Genomic DNA, 14162 nt, shown 5'->3' with positions numbered 1-14162 from the left:
AATGAATGTATTAATAGATGCTCAGAAGACATTTGAAAAGTTAATTTTTTTCTTGATATTCTTAAAATATTTTCTTAAGAAAAATAAATTCCTATCTTACACTAACATTCCAATAGTCATTTAAAACCAAAATTATTAGAGCCATTCACTTTAGAGTCTAGAACCAGAAAAAAAATACTAATTATTTGTTCACATAATTTTGCAATTTATTAGAAATGTAGTATTTTTTTAAATATTTGTGATGTTTAACTCTTAAGGAAAAAATAAAATGTAACACTGTCACTTATTAGGATGCTTTAATTATTTATTTTAAAAAGCAAGTTAATCCAATTTAAAAATCATTTTGTTTCTTTAGAAGTAATATGAAAATTTAAGAATAAAGTTTTATGCAAATTAAATTTATCAGTATTATTAGCTATGGTCTTTTGCATCTTGTTATGAGGAAAACTAATATCAGACTAGCTGTCTCACCATAAACAACTAGAAAACTAGACAAAATATATGAAACATTTGTTTTTAGACACTGAATAACAGCAGGACTGTGACCTCTAAGATAGAAAACAAACAAAATGAGCCTTTCTGATATCGCAGGTTTTGTACCTAGAAACGTACTTTTGGTGAGGACACAGAACTGTAGTCTTGCCAAACTGAAGAAACAGACAATGGAGTTTGGGTAGAGTTGCTGAGGATGCAGAGAGGAGAAAATTTCAGAGAGGACAGAGATACAAATATCTGCAAGTGATTCCTTTATTGACGAGTTCATTCAACATTTCGCTCACAAAGGGTGCATTTTATTCAAAGTAACATGTGACTCAATAAAGTTTGTTTTAAAGATTTGAAACTTTCTTATATACCAACCATAATCTATTAGAATATCTAATAGACAAATTATAATACCAAAAAAATTCAAGGGATCAATTCTAGATGAGTAACTGTTGAGCCTAAGAATACTGAGTTATAGAAATGCCCCCTGTATTTCTGGAGACGATTTGATTTCAGAAGTCAAATAAGGCTTTGCCTTAAGGAAAAAATAAATGTTGTTAGTTCAAAAGCTGCCTCGGCTCAGGAGGGCGTCTTGCTGGTCAGTAGAAGCTGCATCTCAAGGAGACAGCTGTAAACTGGGCCTTTGGTTCTCACCTGTTTTGAAAGACAAGGCAGGCCTCCCTTAGGACCAAAGGTTGCCGGTGCTGCTGACAGGTGGACCCCCGGAGATGAGAGCTAATCAGATAGATATGCTATTGCCCAAGCCGGGCCCAGATGGAACCCTGCGGTTAAAGTAATTAACACAAAGCACAGCCCATGTTGACTTCTGGGATCATCTCTGTCTCCAAGAACACAATCATCAGAGCCAAGATGTCTCTGTTTGTTGCTAAAGTAATAGCCTTATCATAAAACTTAGAAGTTTGCCCCAAGAAGATTTTATAACCCATTGTTCCCCTAGTTAGAGTTAGTTAAAGGATCTGTAGTAGCCTTTTAGGAGACTTTGACCCTAAAGCAAACTGCCTGTTAGTATGCAAATCCTGTAACAGGGAGCCTGTATGTACCCTATATAATACCTGTGTGGAGTTTCAGTTGGGGAGATATTTGATGCGGGTAAAATATTTCCATCCGGATACCCTCCTTTATCTATTTTCATAAACTTTTACTTTATAAACTATATCTTTGGCTCTGTGTATTATTATTGCCATTACTTTATATTTTTATTTCTGTTTCCTACTATATTTTTCATCCTTTGCGATGACCCCTGCCTGAGAGACCAGATCGGAGGAAAAAACCTCTTGGCAGGGAGCGTAGCTAACTCCCTGCAAGTAACATAGAATCTTTTCAAATAAATGTACTAAACATTTTATGTGAAATATGAAAGATGATTTGAATAAATGAAATAAATCAAAACATATACTGTTTTTTATCCCAATGTGTGAAGCTAATAGAACTGATGTCAAAATGCAAATATTTTGTTTCACCTTAAATAAGAACTGATCTCTTAGGTGAAAGAAGCCTATTCTCTTTCCAGTTTATTTTGCAGTAACCACTGTCTGCTAAAGACACGTTACCTTTCTAAGAGATTGAAGAACAGGAATTGATAGTAGGAAAATGTGTGCTCTCTTTGATTCTAACTGATGCTATTCGCTTCTGTGACTATGCTTGCCTTTAGTTGTTTAATAAATATAGTTAATCAGAATGAAAAACAGAGATAAGAACAAAGGTAACTCTATGATAGGCTAGGCTTCCTGGATGTGAGAAGCCTAGTTCTGCTTCTGTGTATATGGCTTGCTGGCTTGGTGCTTAGCGTAAGTGGAGCCATGGCAGGCTTCACTAAAGTAAAGGAAAACAAAGCCCCGGGGAGGTAACTGCAAGTTGCTTTCTGATAAAGGGCTGGAGAATCCAGGTGCCCTCCAACCAACTAAGTAGATAAGAAGAGCAAGACATGATCAGCGCATGAACGGCTTGTGCAGGGCGTGTGTTCCCAGTATCGCTTGTAACCAAAAACTAGAAGGTATGCAACAACAGCCCCCCTCCCCCGTCGGAGACCCTCCTCTTCCTCCGGATGATGTTAACTACAACTGGCGCTAGTGCGAAAAGCCCGAAGCTTAGAGTCAACAAACCTGAAGCCAACACGATCAGCCACTTCTAAAAAAAGGAACAAATAAACTGAAGGGGGATGAAGTGCAGACTAGTGTGTCGTGTACAGACTAGTATGTCGTGTGCAGACTAACGTGTTGTGTGCAGAATAACATGTCGTGTGAAAACTACCATACAGAAAAGTATAAAAGCTTAACCTCTACCCCAGGGCGGGGTCCTAGTTCCTGGAGAGGCCACTGCGTTGGTGCTCTGGAATTTGGACCCTGGCCCGGGGCTAGTCAATAAACTCCTTTGCCTTTTTGCAGCCTCAGTGACTCTGCCTCTCTGTTTCCTGGGGCCAAGGGGAACCGGATCTAACAAGATACCTAACAGTGATTTTTTGTGGGGTTTGTGTCTTTTGTAACAAGATTTAGGTATACTGACTGATTATTATATTAGAATTCACAATGAAAACTGATAAGTCTAAGGCTTAGAAATAATAAAATGTTGACAATTTAGGAAAATTCTGAGTGCATAATCTGATATTTTAATCATTCTATAGCTAATAAATTACTTTATATACAAATTTAATTAAAAAGCTTAGAGACTATTTTAAAACAATAAATGAGAAAAATCATAGCAAATTCTTTACAATATGCAAATACTGTTACTTCTGCCTCCTGTCCTTATTTGACATCAATTTCTACTTTGAAACCAGTGAAGTCTGTTGGGTGAGCCTCTCATATATATCCACATCTTAAAATTCATCAATCCAATAATAGCAGTCAACCTTGTAAAATAGCTCTAGCTTCATCGCTCAAATGTGTTTCTAATTTGAAACTTCAAGCAGAGAAGAGAAATAATTTATTGATCTCTGGTCATACAAAGGTGCTTAGCAGCTCGTAATAATACTATATTACAAAAAATAAGCTTACTGTTGTATTATTTAAAGTTAGGTAAAGTTATATATTACATTCTTAGTACATCATAGATGTCCTTTATCACATATTAAGGCAGTGTCTATATGAGGTGTCAGCACCAAAATGAGGCAGTTAAATTGCTTCCTAAGAGGACTGGCAAAGTGTTAAGATCTAGCAAATAAGAGGTAAATGAGGTCTGTGAGGAGATATTGAAAGAATTCACCCCTTTCAAGGAGAAGTAAAAAACGCATGCAATTTCAATATCAAAAACTGGGATAATCAAGGACAAATGCATTGGCACTAGGTAAATGCAATCGGTTTAGAAAGAAAAAAAAAATTCACATGGCATTATTTTGTATGACTTTTTAGGAGATTCAAATCTTCCTTCTGAGATACGGAATTGGCAGACCCTGCTCAATAAGGAGCCACAAGACCTGAACCAAGGATTCTGATAAAACAGAAGGGGTGGAAAAGCCTACCAAAACCAGCTAGAACCAAAATAGCCACAAAATATGACCTCAGGTTACCCTCACCCGCTCATTATATCTTGCTGATAATGTATTAGCATATTAAAGGAAACTCCCTCCAGTGCCATGACTGCTTATAAATCCCATGGTAACTCCAGGAAGTTATCCTACATGGTTTAGAAAGGAGAGGAACTTACAGTTCTGGGAACTCTTCACCCCTTTCCTAGAAATCTTGTGAATAATCCTCTGTTTAACATAAAGTTAAATAGAAGGTATAAAATAAGACCCCAGAAATTCACAAAGTGCTACTCTCTGTTGCTCTGAGAGATAGATAGCTGCTGCTCTGTCTACAGGACAGCTACATTTTTTCTTCTCTTACTTCAATAAACTTGCCTTTGCCTTACTCTGTCTATTCTCTCTTGAATTCTTTCCTATACAAAGCCAAGAACCCACTTGGCCTTCAGGCTGGACCCCAGTTTTGGGGTCCACTTTCCTGTATCACTTCTTTAAACAATTCTGCCATACATAAATAAGCCATCTTCTGAATACTGAATTTAACAAGCAGATAACCCATGCCTCAATCCTGCTTGAGTCCTATAATCATGAGATAGCAAAGAAAGAAGAACAATTTGTAACTCGGATCAATTTTTATGTTTTGACAATGTTGGCCCCTTAAAGGAGTATGGACATTGGTTAAATGATCAGATCTGGGAAAATCTGGAATGGGAAAATAATAGTGTTCACAAGCTACTATAGACATTTCATATCTAATCCCCAGAAATTATGAAACATCATTCATATGTATAGAAGCTTTTGTTTTATAGCCAGATGCAGAAGGAGGTGCTTTCATTAGGAGAATATGCCTGTAGGAAAGAAAAAAAATGATATGGGAAGCAATATGACATATATTTGTATTCCTGTCATATGTACTGATTTTGAACCCTCTTGGTTGAGAGCCAAAAATGATTATAACTACTTAAAAATTTTACCTTGTGAGATTTTGTGCACAAATAAACCTACCATAGGCTCAGGATTCAAAATGTGACCGAGTTATTGAACAGACACTTCTCTTTCTCTCCAGGGAATCCAGTTAAGCAATCCAGGAGGAAAGGAAGGTTTGAAAACATGGAGAGCAAAAGCAGGAATAACTGGTGATAAAAGAGGATAATGAGGCTTTCCTGAATGCTCTCCTAGGTATAAGATTTAGAAAAGTAGGATCTAGAGCAGGAGAGAAATAATAAGTTCTGAAGCAGAAAGTAGCCTGTTGCATTAAGGAACTGAAACAACGAATTTGGTTGAGGCAAAAAAAGGATGTGAATTCCATGTAATCAAACATAAAAGGTGAGTAGGAGTCAGATTGTCCAGGGCCTCGTGGACTGTGTGAAGGGGAGGTGCAATGGGCAGGCATGAAGGGTTTTGAGCAAGAGGACTGATTTGATGCAAGTTATATTTCACCACTATAAAACTTGAATTCAAAGTCCATGATTTTTAATAAAAAGAAGACAAGAAAGAGAGAGAAAGGGAGGGAGGGTGGTCTAATGATGAAGTCTATAATCTAAACACAGTAAAGTAAATTGTCCCTCCTTCTCCCTTCCTCTCTCTATATAGATAGATATTTAAAAACTCCAAAATTTATGAAATATATGCACATATAACATTAAAATTATATGTGTGTGTGTTTGGGTTATTTGTTCTTATTAAAAGGAAACAAATGTGAATTTGTGTGCTGAGGGTACACAATAGGTGTCAATATAGCTGGAGGAGAGAAGAATGTTCCATAAGAGAATAGTGGGGTGGTGGAAATACGTTGTCACAGAATTCATCATGCCCAGGAAGTTGTAAGAAGTGGCTCAGTGTCTTAAATAAAGCAAAGATTTTGGATTGTAGAAAATGTGACCACAATTTGTCCTCATCTCTTCAGAGACTGAAAGGGACCATTATTCATAATTAAACTGAAAAAAAGAATAAATACTTAGACTAGAGTGACTATTCCTTTCTAGGTGAATGTGACTGTGCTAAGCTGGATGATAAAGTCCATGAAATGGGTCCTCAGAAAGTAGCCCATGATCCAGGGGCAGAATGTGGAGTCCAAGCCCATCATAGGCTCTGTAGCAGTTTGGCACCTAACATTAGAATCTTACTCAAACTAAGAGCAATTCCTCTGGAACAGCAGAGGTATCACTGTACACTCAAGCCTTCATGCCTTTAGAGAGCCTTCAGCATAACTGTCCTATAAGCAAATTTTCCCCCAATTTAGTCCACAGGGTATGTTAGGTAATCACTGGTTTATGATATGACTGGCTGTAGCATACATAAAAGCCCAAAAGGATGGATCTGGGAAACAAATTGGGAAAGACTGATAAGCACAGCATAGTGTGTAAAGTGATCACTTTCTAGGTTCAGGGAAGGGACAAGACTGCTCAGGAGACAGTGTGATCTAACTTACTGGCTGTAGAGGCCACAAAAAGAGTGACTCAGAACACAAGCCAAGTCATGAATTACAAATGTTTCATGTTCTTGATAACTCAAATTGGCAGCTGTATGAGAGCACTTGGGAGAGGCGGGTTATATTTTGGCCGTCTATCACTCAGTTGTCATAATGGACCAAGAACAGCGTTACTGACATGTCAATATTCCTATAGCATTTGTATATTAGAAACTTAACACAGGTAGGATTTGTCAGGGAGCCACCTCACTATTTCTTTCAAGACTTAATGTAGCTAGTGGAGACTGGATATGAGCTATCAAGATTCCACAGGAGTGTAGGGGTATTAAAAGTGCTGGGTTCTCTTTCTCTTCCAGTCATAAGTTTGAAACAATGGCATAAGCCACCAAATAACAAAGATAAATAGGTGCTCATTCCTTTGAGCAAAAACTGGCAGCAGTAAAATGACTTAATGGTATGACAAGTTTGTACCTTATCATATACAATAACATGGTCATCACGGGATATTAATCAGGGATGACAAAAGAGGGGAAAAATTCATTTTACTGCTTTTTGGGGCTGGCACTTCCCTTGTGATATTATACCTATTATCTAGCAAAACATTCTAGACAAGCTGATATTGGTGAATATTGAGTGAATGTTGGAGTTTGGAGGAGAAGAAACCTACAGAGCAAGGCTCACCTGAATTACTGGAAGCCTCATGTTTCTAGTGATACAATGGAAAGTTCATGAGCTTTGGGGTCACAACTTTCTATAGTTGGATCCCAGCCTTTGTCAGTACTTGGATGAGACCTTTCCTCATCTACACAATGAATCTAATAAAATCTACCTCACAGGGTTTCTGTGCAAATTAAATTAAAGAGAGATCATTTAAAGAATTGTTATTCTGCCTGGTGCTTAGGAGTCATTTACTACAGAGCTAGGGGAGTTCTCCATGTGCTTTATAAGTTGCTCAGGAAAGTACAGTAACAGCCCAAGATGATTTAAGCTTAGGTCCACACACAAGAACAGCTAGGAAGAGCCATTTCCAAGTTATATTTTAAGATCACTCTGATGATTAAGTAATGGAATAAAGGAAGGGGGAAAATACAATCTATGAGGCCAGTGAAGAGAGTGCAACAGTAATCTAAGTATGAGATGCTTGTGGTTTGGAATAGGGAAGTGGCAATGTGGTTAGAAAAAAGTGGACAGATCAGATACATTTTGTTAAACATAGATAGCATCAATCTCCTCTGGTGATAAATCAGAATTGAGGAGTGAGTAAAAGAGAATAGGCACATAGATTCCTTTTGGGAGATGATTATTTTCAGAAGTCTAAAATTTATAAATATAAGCAATAAAAGTATATATTTTATCTCTTATACTATATATACACAAAATGGAAGTGCTCATTGAACTTGGTCAAGCACATACTTTGCTATTCTAAAAGGAACTTCTTAGGTACTTAAACTCTTATTTGCCTTATTTTAAATATTACCTGATATGCATATGAAACATTCAGAATTATCAATGCAGGTATAATTTTACCAAACTTGAAATACCAAACATAAATGTTATCTGTCATTGTAACTGTATCAAATCTTATTCCTTGCAGTCACTCAAATTCCAATGGCCTTCTCTTGTTTTGTGATTTAATAAGCCATACTAAAATGTGTATCCTAATTATACAGTTCAGCTAACTCATGAATGCACATACTACAAGTGTTCATTCAACAGTCAGACAAGTATTTACTAGACTCTTGAATTTATATATAAAGATCTACAATTTAAGGAAAGCAGCTCTTTGTAATGTATAATGTTAATGATGCATGAGAATGCTTACAGAGGGCTGAACTAATAAAATCATTTCATATCAGCCCATTAACTGTGTTTCCTTGGTTGGAATTGGCAAACCAACCAATAGAAAAGAACAAAACTAAATAAGGAAATAAAACATCTTGAAATAACTGTTATCCTTTTAAAATATCAATTTTTTTGTAATATTAACTTGTACTCTCTACAATGTGATTTTTATTGACACATCTTTCTCTAGTGTATTACTAACTATTTCAATGTTAAGTGTTTATTGCAATTTTACAGCACCATTCCAAGCTTATAGAATACCTGCAGGAGATGTACTTCATAAGTGTAAGGATATCTTTCTAAAACAGTTATATACATATAATTATATATATGATATGTGTTAATATCTAATACATATATTACATATTATGTAGTATATGGTATAAGTAAATTTTAGTATATATTATATATAATATAATGTATAATATTAGATATATATGTGTCATACCACTTTCAAACACACCCCTAAATTATAATTCAAAATTAATATTTTTACTTAGTTTTTTTATTACTCTAGGATAGTTTAGATTTGAAGTAATTTAAAAAATTACCTAATCCAACAATCACATTTTTAATTGAATAAACCATAACCCACAGAAGTTATTATAAATGATTTGTCCAATGTTGCATACTAATCAGCTGACCAATCCCATGTTTTAGTATACAGTGATTTTCTAGTATTTGCTGTTCTACACATACTCCATTCTTCCCTACCCACTTTTCCTTCCACTTTACACAGTAGAGTAGCAAAAATAAGTATCTTAAGAGACAAATGGGACATAAGGACTTCTTACCATAGTCAATATATTTGAGATTTTTGATTTTAGAAAGGAACATGGAGGTAGTTTATGAGCATATCATCCAAATTTATGGGTAAGCTGAAATTGCAACAATGTACCCAGAAACCATTTTATTCACTTATTTAACAACAAAAAAAATTAAGTTGCACTCACTATGTGAGAGGTACTATGCATTTTTCTGGAGATTTAAGACCAACAAGAAAAGACATGTTCATTATAGAGCTTATATTCCACTGGGGGAGACTTAAGCAAGTTAAATTTCACTTACAATTTTTGTATTTATAATAAGTACCATTAAGGGAAGAAAAAGCAGTTAATAGATATTGATATTGAAAATTAGGAACAATTGGGAAAGAAGGACTTCTTTCTACAAGTGGTCAAAGAAGGCCTCTCCCACAAGGTGGTCTGGGTGTAAGGCTGAGAACAGGTGAGCTGTGTGGAGAACAGGGTAAAGGGTCACATAAGCAGTGAGATGGGCTTGAGGTACAGGCTCGAAGAAGGAATGTCTTGGGCAAGTCTGATGACATACCGATGCCTAGCGCATTTGGAAAGTACAAGCAGGCAGAAAGCATCACCCGAAGATGCAGAGAACTCACATCAGGAACAGCAGTTTCCTCAGAACACCCAATTTTCTTCTTCTTTCCTCAGGCTTCTATTAAGCTACCATTACCTCCTTAAATCCTCTACTTTCCTCACAGAGGATCAAAAATATGAACCACTATTGTGTCTGATTAATCATACCATGAATAAGTTGTATTTGTACAGTCATTTGCGTTTTAAAATAATGTTGAAACAGTCGTCATTTTAATTGGCCCTCATACCAACATTCTGACATAGCCAGATCAGGATTTAAAAGTGGCATTTACACAGGAGTTAACTGAAGTCTGGGGTACCATTTTTTATTATGATGTGTTTTGTTACGCATTTTAAAAACACAGGTCTTGTCAGTCCCTTGTGCTTTTTGTATTTTGTTTTCATTTTCAAATGAAATATAACTACCTTACATTCTAGTGTGCAGAGATTTCTACCTTGCAGAGAATCCCTGGGGTTATCAAATATTCTTTGGGTGCAGTTTGCAATTGCCATATTTGCTTGTGTTAGATATTTTTGTGACTCTTTGTGACTCTCACATGAAAAGCCATTTTTATCTCTGGTAAACCCTTTAGATTCTATAAAATTCACATAGTTTTATGTTGGAATGAAAGATTGTGAACTACTCAGTCACATCCTTAGCTGTTCTCTTAGGCTCTTAAGGGTGTATGTCCAGGGGGATCCCCCACTATAGAGGAATTGCTCTCACAGGGCCACTGAAAGATTAAAAGTCCCTGGTTCCCAGCCTGGCACTGTGCAGGGAACTCCGTGCTAACATTGCATTCTTGTATAATAAGCTCCCCAAGAAGATAAAAAGTATCAAAGTACAGAAATTGCCGGGGTATTTCATAGGTGCTGATATTAATTTGAAAAGGAAACAGAATATAGGCACATGAGAAAACAAGAACCTTCTGACTTTCCCTATGGTGTCATAATATACTTGGATTTGCTAAGTAGGATGAGGTTATTTTCCTCTATGTTTTTATTCCTAGAATTGTAATATTTTCCATCAGGTAGACATGAAACCTTGGAATGCCTAAATTTACTTTCTAAATAGGGCTTGTTCATACACAGTTGTTCATTTATTAATTGAAACTTTTTGAGCACTTTCTGAGTATTATTCTAGATGCTAAGATTATAAAGATGTATAAAGAAGAAAAATAAGCAGACATTGTTCTGACAGTGATAGAAGAAGAGAGATAATGAAAACATGCAAGTTATACAGCCAAAAAAGCAATACTTAAATTAGAATATGATAAATGCTACAACAATGGTAGGTACAAAATAACTCTGGATCTCCTAAGAGGTGCCCTGGACCCAGATTAGAAGCATAAAGTAGGACTTCTTAAAGATGACAATGTCCTAGCTGAATCTGGAAAGACAAGTAACAGGTTAAAATTAAGTCTCCAAAATTTAAGCACTTGATAGATTTCATATTAGGAATTCTTATTATGAATAAGCAAGAGACATTATATAAAGAGTAAAATTTCAGGAATTAGATTACCCAAGGACAATTTAATGACAGACTGCTATTATCTCAGCATCAATTACTGTCTAAAATAATACCATGTTTTATCTTTTGCTCTTTTCACAGACTTTCAGGTACAAAAAATATCCTTGTCTACATTTGTATGCAAACATTTCTATCCAACGTTATGGTAACTAACTATATAGTAAATAACTTCTAGGTTTATTTTACCCTATCAAAGCTACACAGCATCAGTTTCTCTCTTTGTAATTTTTTAAAAAAGATATTTTAGCCTAAACTTGCTGTTGTATAAATTTTCTAAATTTGCTTTTGAAGGCAAAACCCTTCAGAAAGTGGTTTCTTGGCTCCAAAGAGCTCAAAGCCCAATTACTCTCTCTTCTCTCACCCCATAAAACTTGTACTGTATTATAACTGTTATTCTTTCTGTTACTTCTATAGATAAAAACAAACAAAACAAAACAAAACAACACATCCAACAATTGGTAACACATTAGGGTCCCATCAAGTTCCACAACAATGAACTTCCATTTTATAATTGCTGAATATTTATTTTCTTTTGATATAATTGTCCATGTTTTTGTCTATCTACCAATAATGTCCTAAATTATGCTTAGAATATCATTCTAACTAGTCTAGTAAGTTTATAAGCTACTAAAGGCTTTAGGTTTTTTTTAAAGTATTTTTTTTTAGTTTTATAAAAATAAATCAAACTTGGAAAGAACAAAAAATATGTGTTTAGCACATATTTTAAATCGAGCCCCTTTAAGATTCTCCAATTTATAAGGCAATAGATTCCTTAAAAATGGGCCTATTACATCAGGAAAAAAATAGAATATTTGGATCTATGGTATTAATAACAAGTTTCCAAATTGCCTTTCTACTCTCTATTAATGCAATATTAATCTCTTCTATGGGTTTCTTATGTAAAAACTCCTTGAAAAGTATTAGTCACAGTGAATTTTTCCTGATAAATTGATCCGTGAAGGTAATGGTGAGATCTTATTTGTAGAATTATAATAATTAGCACATGAAGTGGATCTGAAAGTAACTAATCAGCTTCACATTGCAAAAATAAAACAAACAAAACCTAATGAGCTGTCTTTGAGGATGAACAAAACAGAGACATGTTTTATCTGTTTGATGAAAGGTAACAGAATATATTTTGGAAAAGTGATAATTGCTTTTTATGTATATTATATCTTTGGTCAAATCTTATTGGTAAACAAACAACCTGATAATTGATAGTATACTTCCCTTTATAAAAAGAATAAACGACAAAAATAACTAACACTTTTTAAGCAATAACTATAAAACAGGCATCCGTTGCTACATATATATATATATATATATATATATAAAATCTTTTTAATTCTATAATAAAGTAATAAGGTAAGTTTTCATCAATATTTCTAGAAAACCATGACACAGAAAAGTAAGTCATTTGCCTTTAGTTACATATATAATAAGTGGCAAATTTTAGTACTCTTAAGTAACAAGTTATACTGTTTCTTAGATATGCTATATAGGTTATACGGACTCCTAACTTGATCCATAAGTAAACATTTACACATTAAGTTAAAATTTTTATCTTTTATGTTAAAAGTTCATTTTTACTTTGTCATATTCTAGATATATGACTACTTTTACAGAGACTCACTTTTAAAAATTTTCTGATCTCTAGCTTCTTAGCAGATAATAGTATGAGAATATAGAAGACCAACAGTATCTTTACTTAAACTGTCCCTGTATTAGTTTGCCGGAGTTGCTGTAACAAAGTACTACAGATTGGGTAGGTTGTACAAAATTCTACATCAACAATCAATATATGAGGATATCCAAATATATGACCATAGTCATTTCTCTTTGGATTTTTACTCAAAATCAAAATTTATTTTTGGGTTTTGTCAGTTTGACAAGAAAAAATATCATTATCATTTACTTTAGATTCTTTGAACTGAAACTTTACAATATTTGAACTGTGGATTCATATTTGCAAGTGAAAATCTTGGTATTTTTGTTCCTTTTGTTTTCTTGCTCAGGATTGCTGAGAGTTTATCAATTTAATTAAGATTTCAAATATTTGGTTTTTATCTTTTTAAATTTTTCTATTAGTATGGTTTCAATATATTTATTTATTTCTTCCAGTAATTTTAGGTATGATTTTCTTATCTTTTCTACTTTCTCATAGTTAAAATTATTTAACTAGTTTTAAGCTATACTCTTTTTCTAATAGAATTTTTTATTTATAAAATATTTGTATTTCTTACCCCAGCTTTAGATTTATCCTACAAATTTTGCTATGCTTTATTTTCATTATCATTCAGTTTGAAATATTGCATAATTGTCTTTACAATTTCTTCTTTGCATCATGTGATATTTAAAAGTGTGTTATTTAATTTTCAAGTATTTAGAGGTTTTATGATATTGAATTATAACTTGTTTCTAATTTACTTTTATTATGCTTATAAAATATATTTTGTAAGATTTTATTCCTTTGATTAAGACGTGTTATAACACAGTGTATACCATTTCCCAAGTATATGAAAAAGAAAATGTATTCTGCAGTTGTTAGATGTAGTGCTCTTTGATCGTATCAATTTTTGTCTGGATGCCCTATTAATTACTGAATTGTTGAATGACCATCTTTACTCTGCCTATACTACTCATTTTTGAATCTATTATATCTGACATTAATTAATACAGCCTCCCATCCTTTAAAATTAGCACTTGCATGCTGTATCTTCTTAAATTTTCATGAATATATTTGCATCTTTTCATTTAAAAGACATTTCTTATAGATAGTATATAGTTAGACTTCGCTAATTTATTCAGTAGGATAATCTTTACTCTTTAATTTGACTTTCAGTCCATTTCCATTTGGTGTGATATTGATACAGTTATTTTTAAGTGTACACTGTGCTTCTTGTATTTCATTTGTGTCTGTAATTTTTATCCCCTTGTTCTTTCTTTTCTGTCTTTGCATTAATACATTTAGTATTCTATTCTGATTTTTCTATTTTTTAGTTATAATCTCTCTGATAAGAG

This window comes from Eulemur rufifrons, chromosome 7 (genome assembly GCF_041146395.1).
Source record: "Eulemur rufifrons isolate Redbay chromosome 7, OSU_ERuf_1, whole genome shotgun sequence".
NCBI lineage: Eukaryota > Metazoa > Chordata > Mammalia > Primates > Lemuridae > Eulemur > Eulemur rufifrons.
This window is presented reverse-complemented; position numbering follows the sequence as displayed.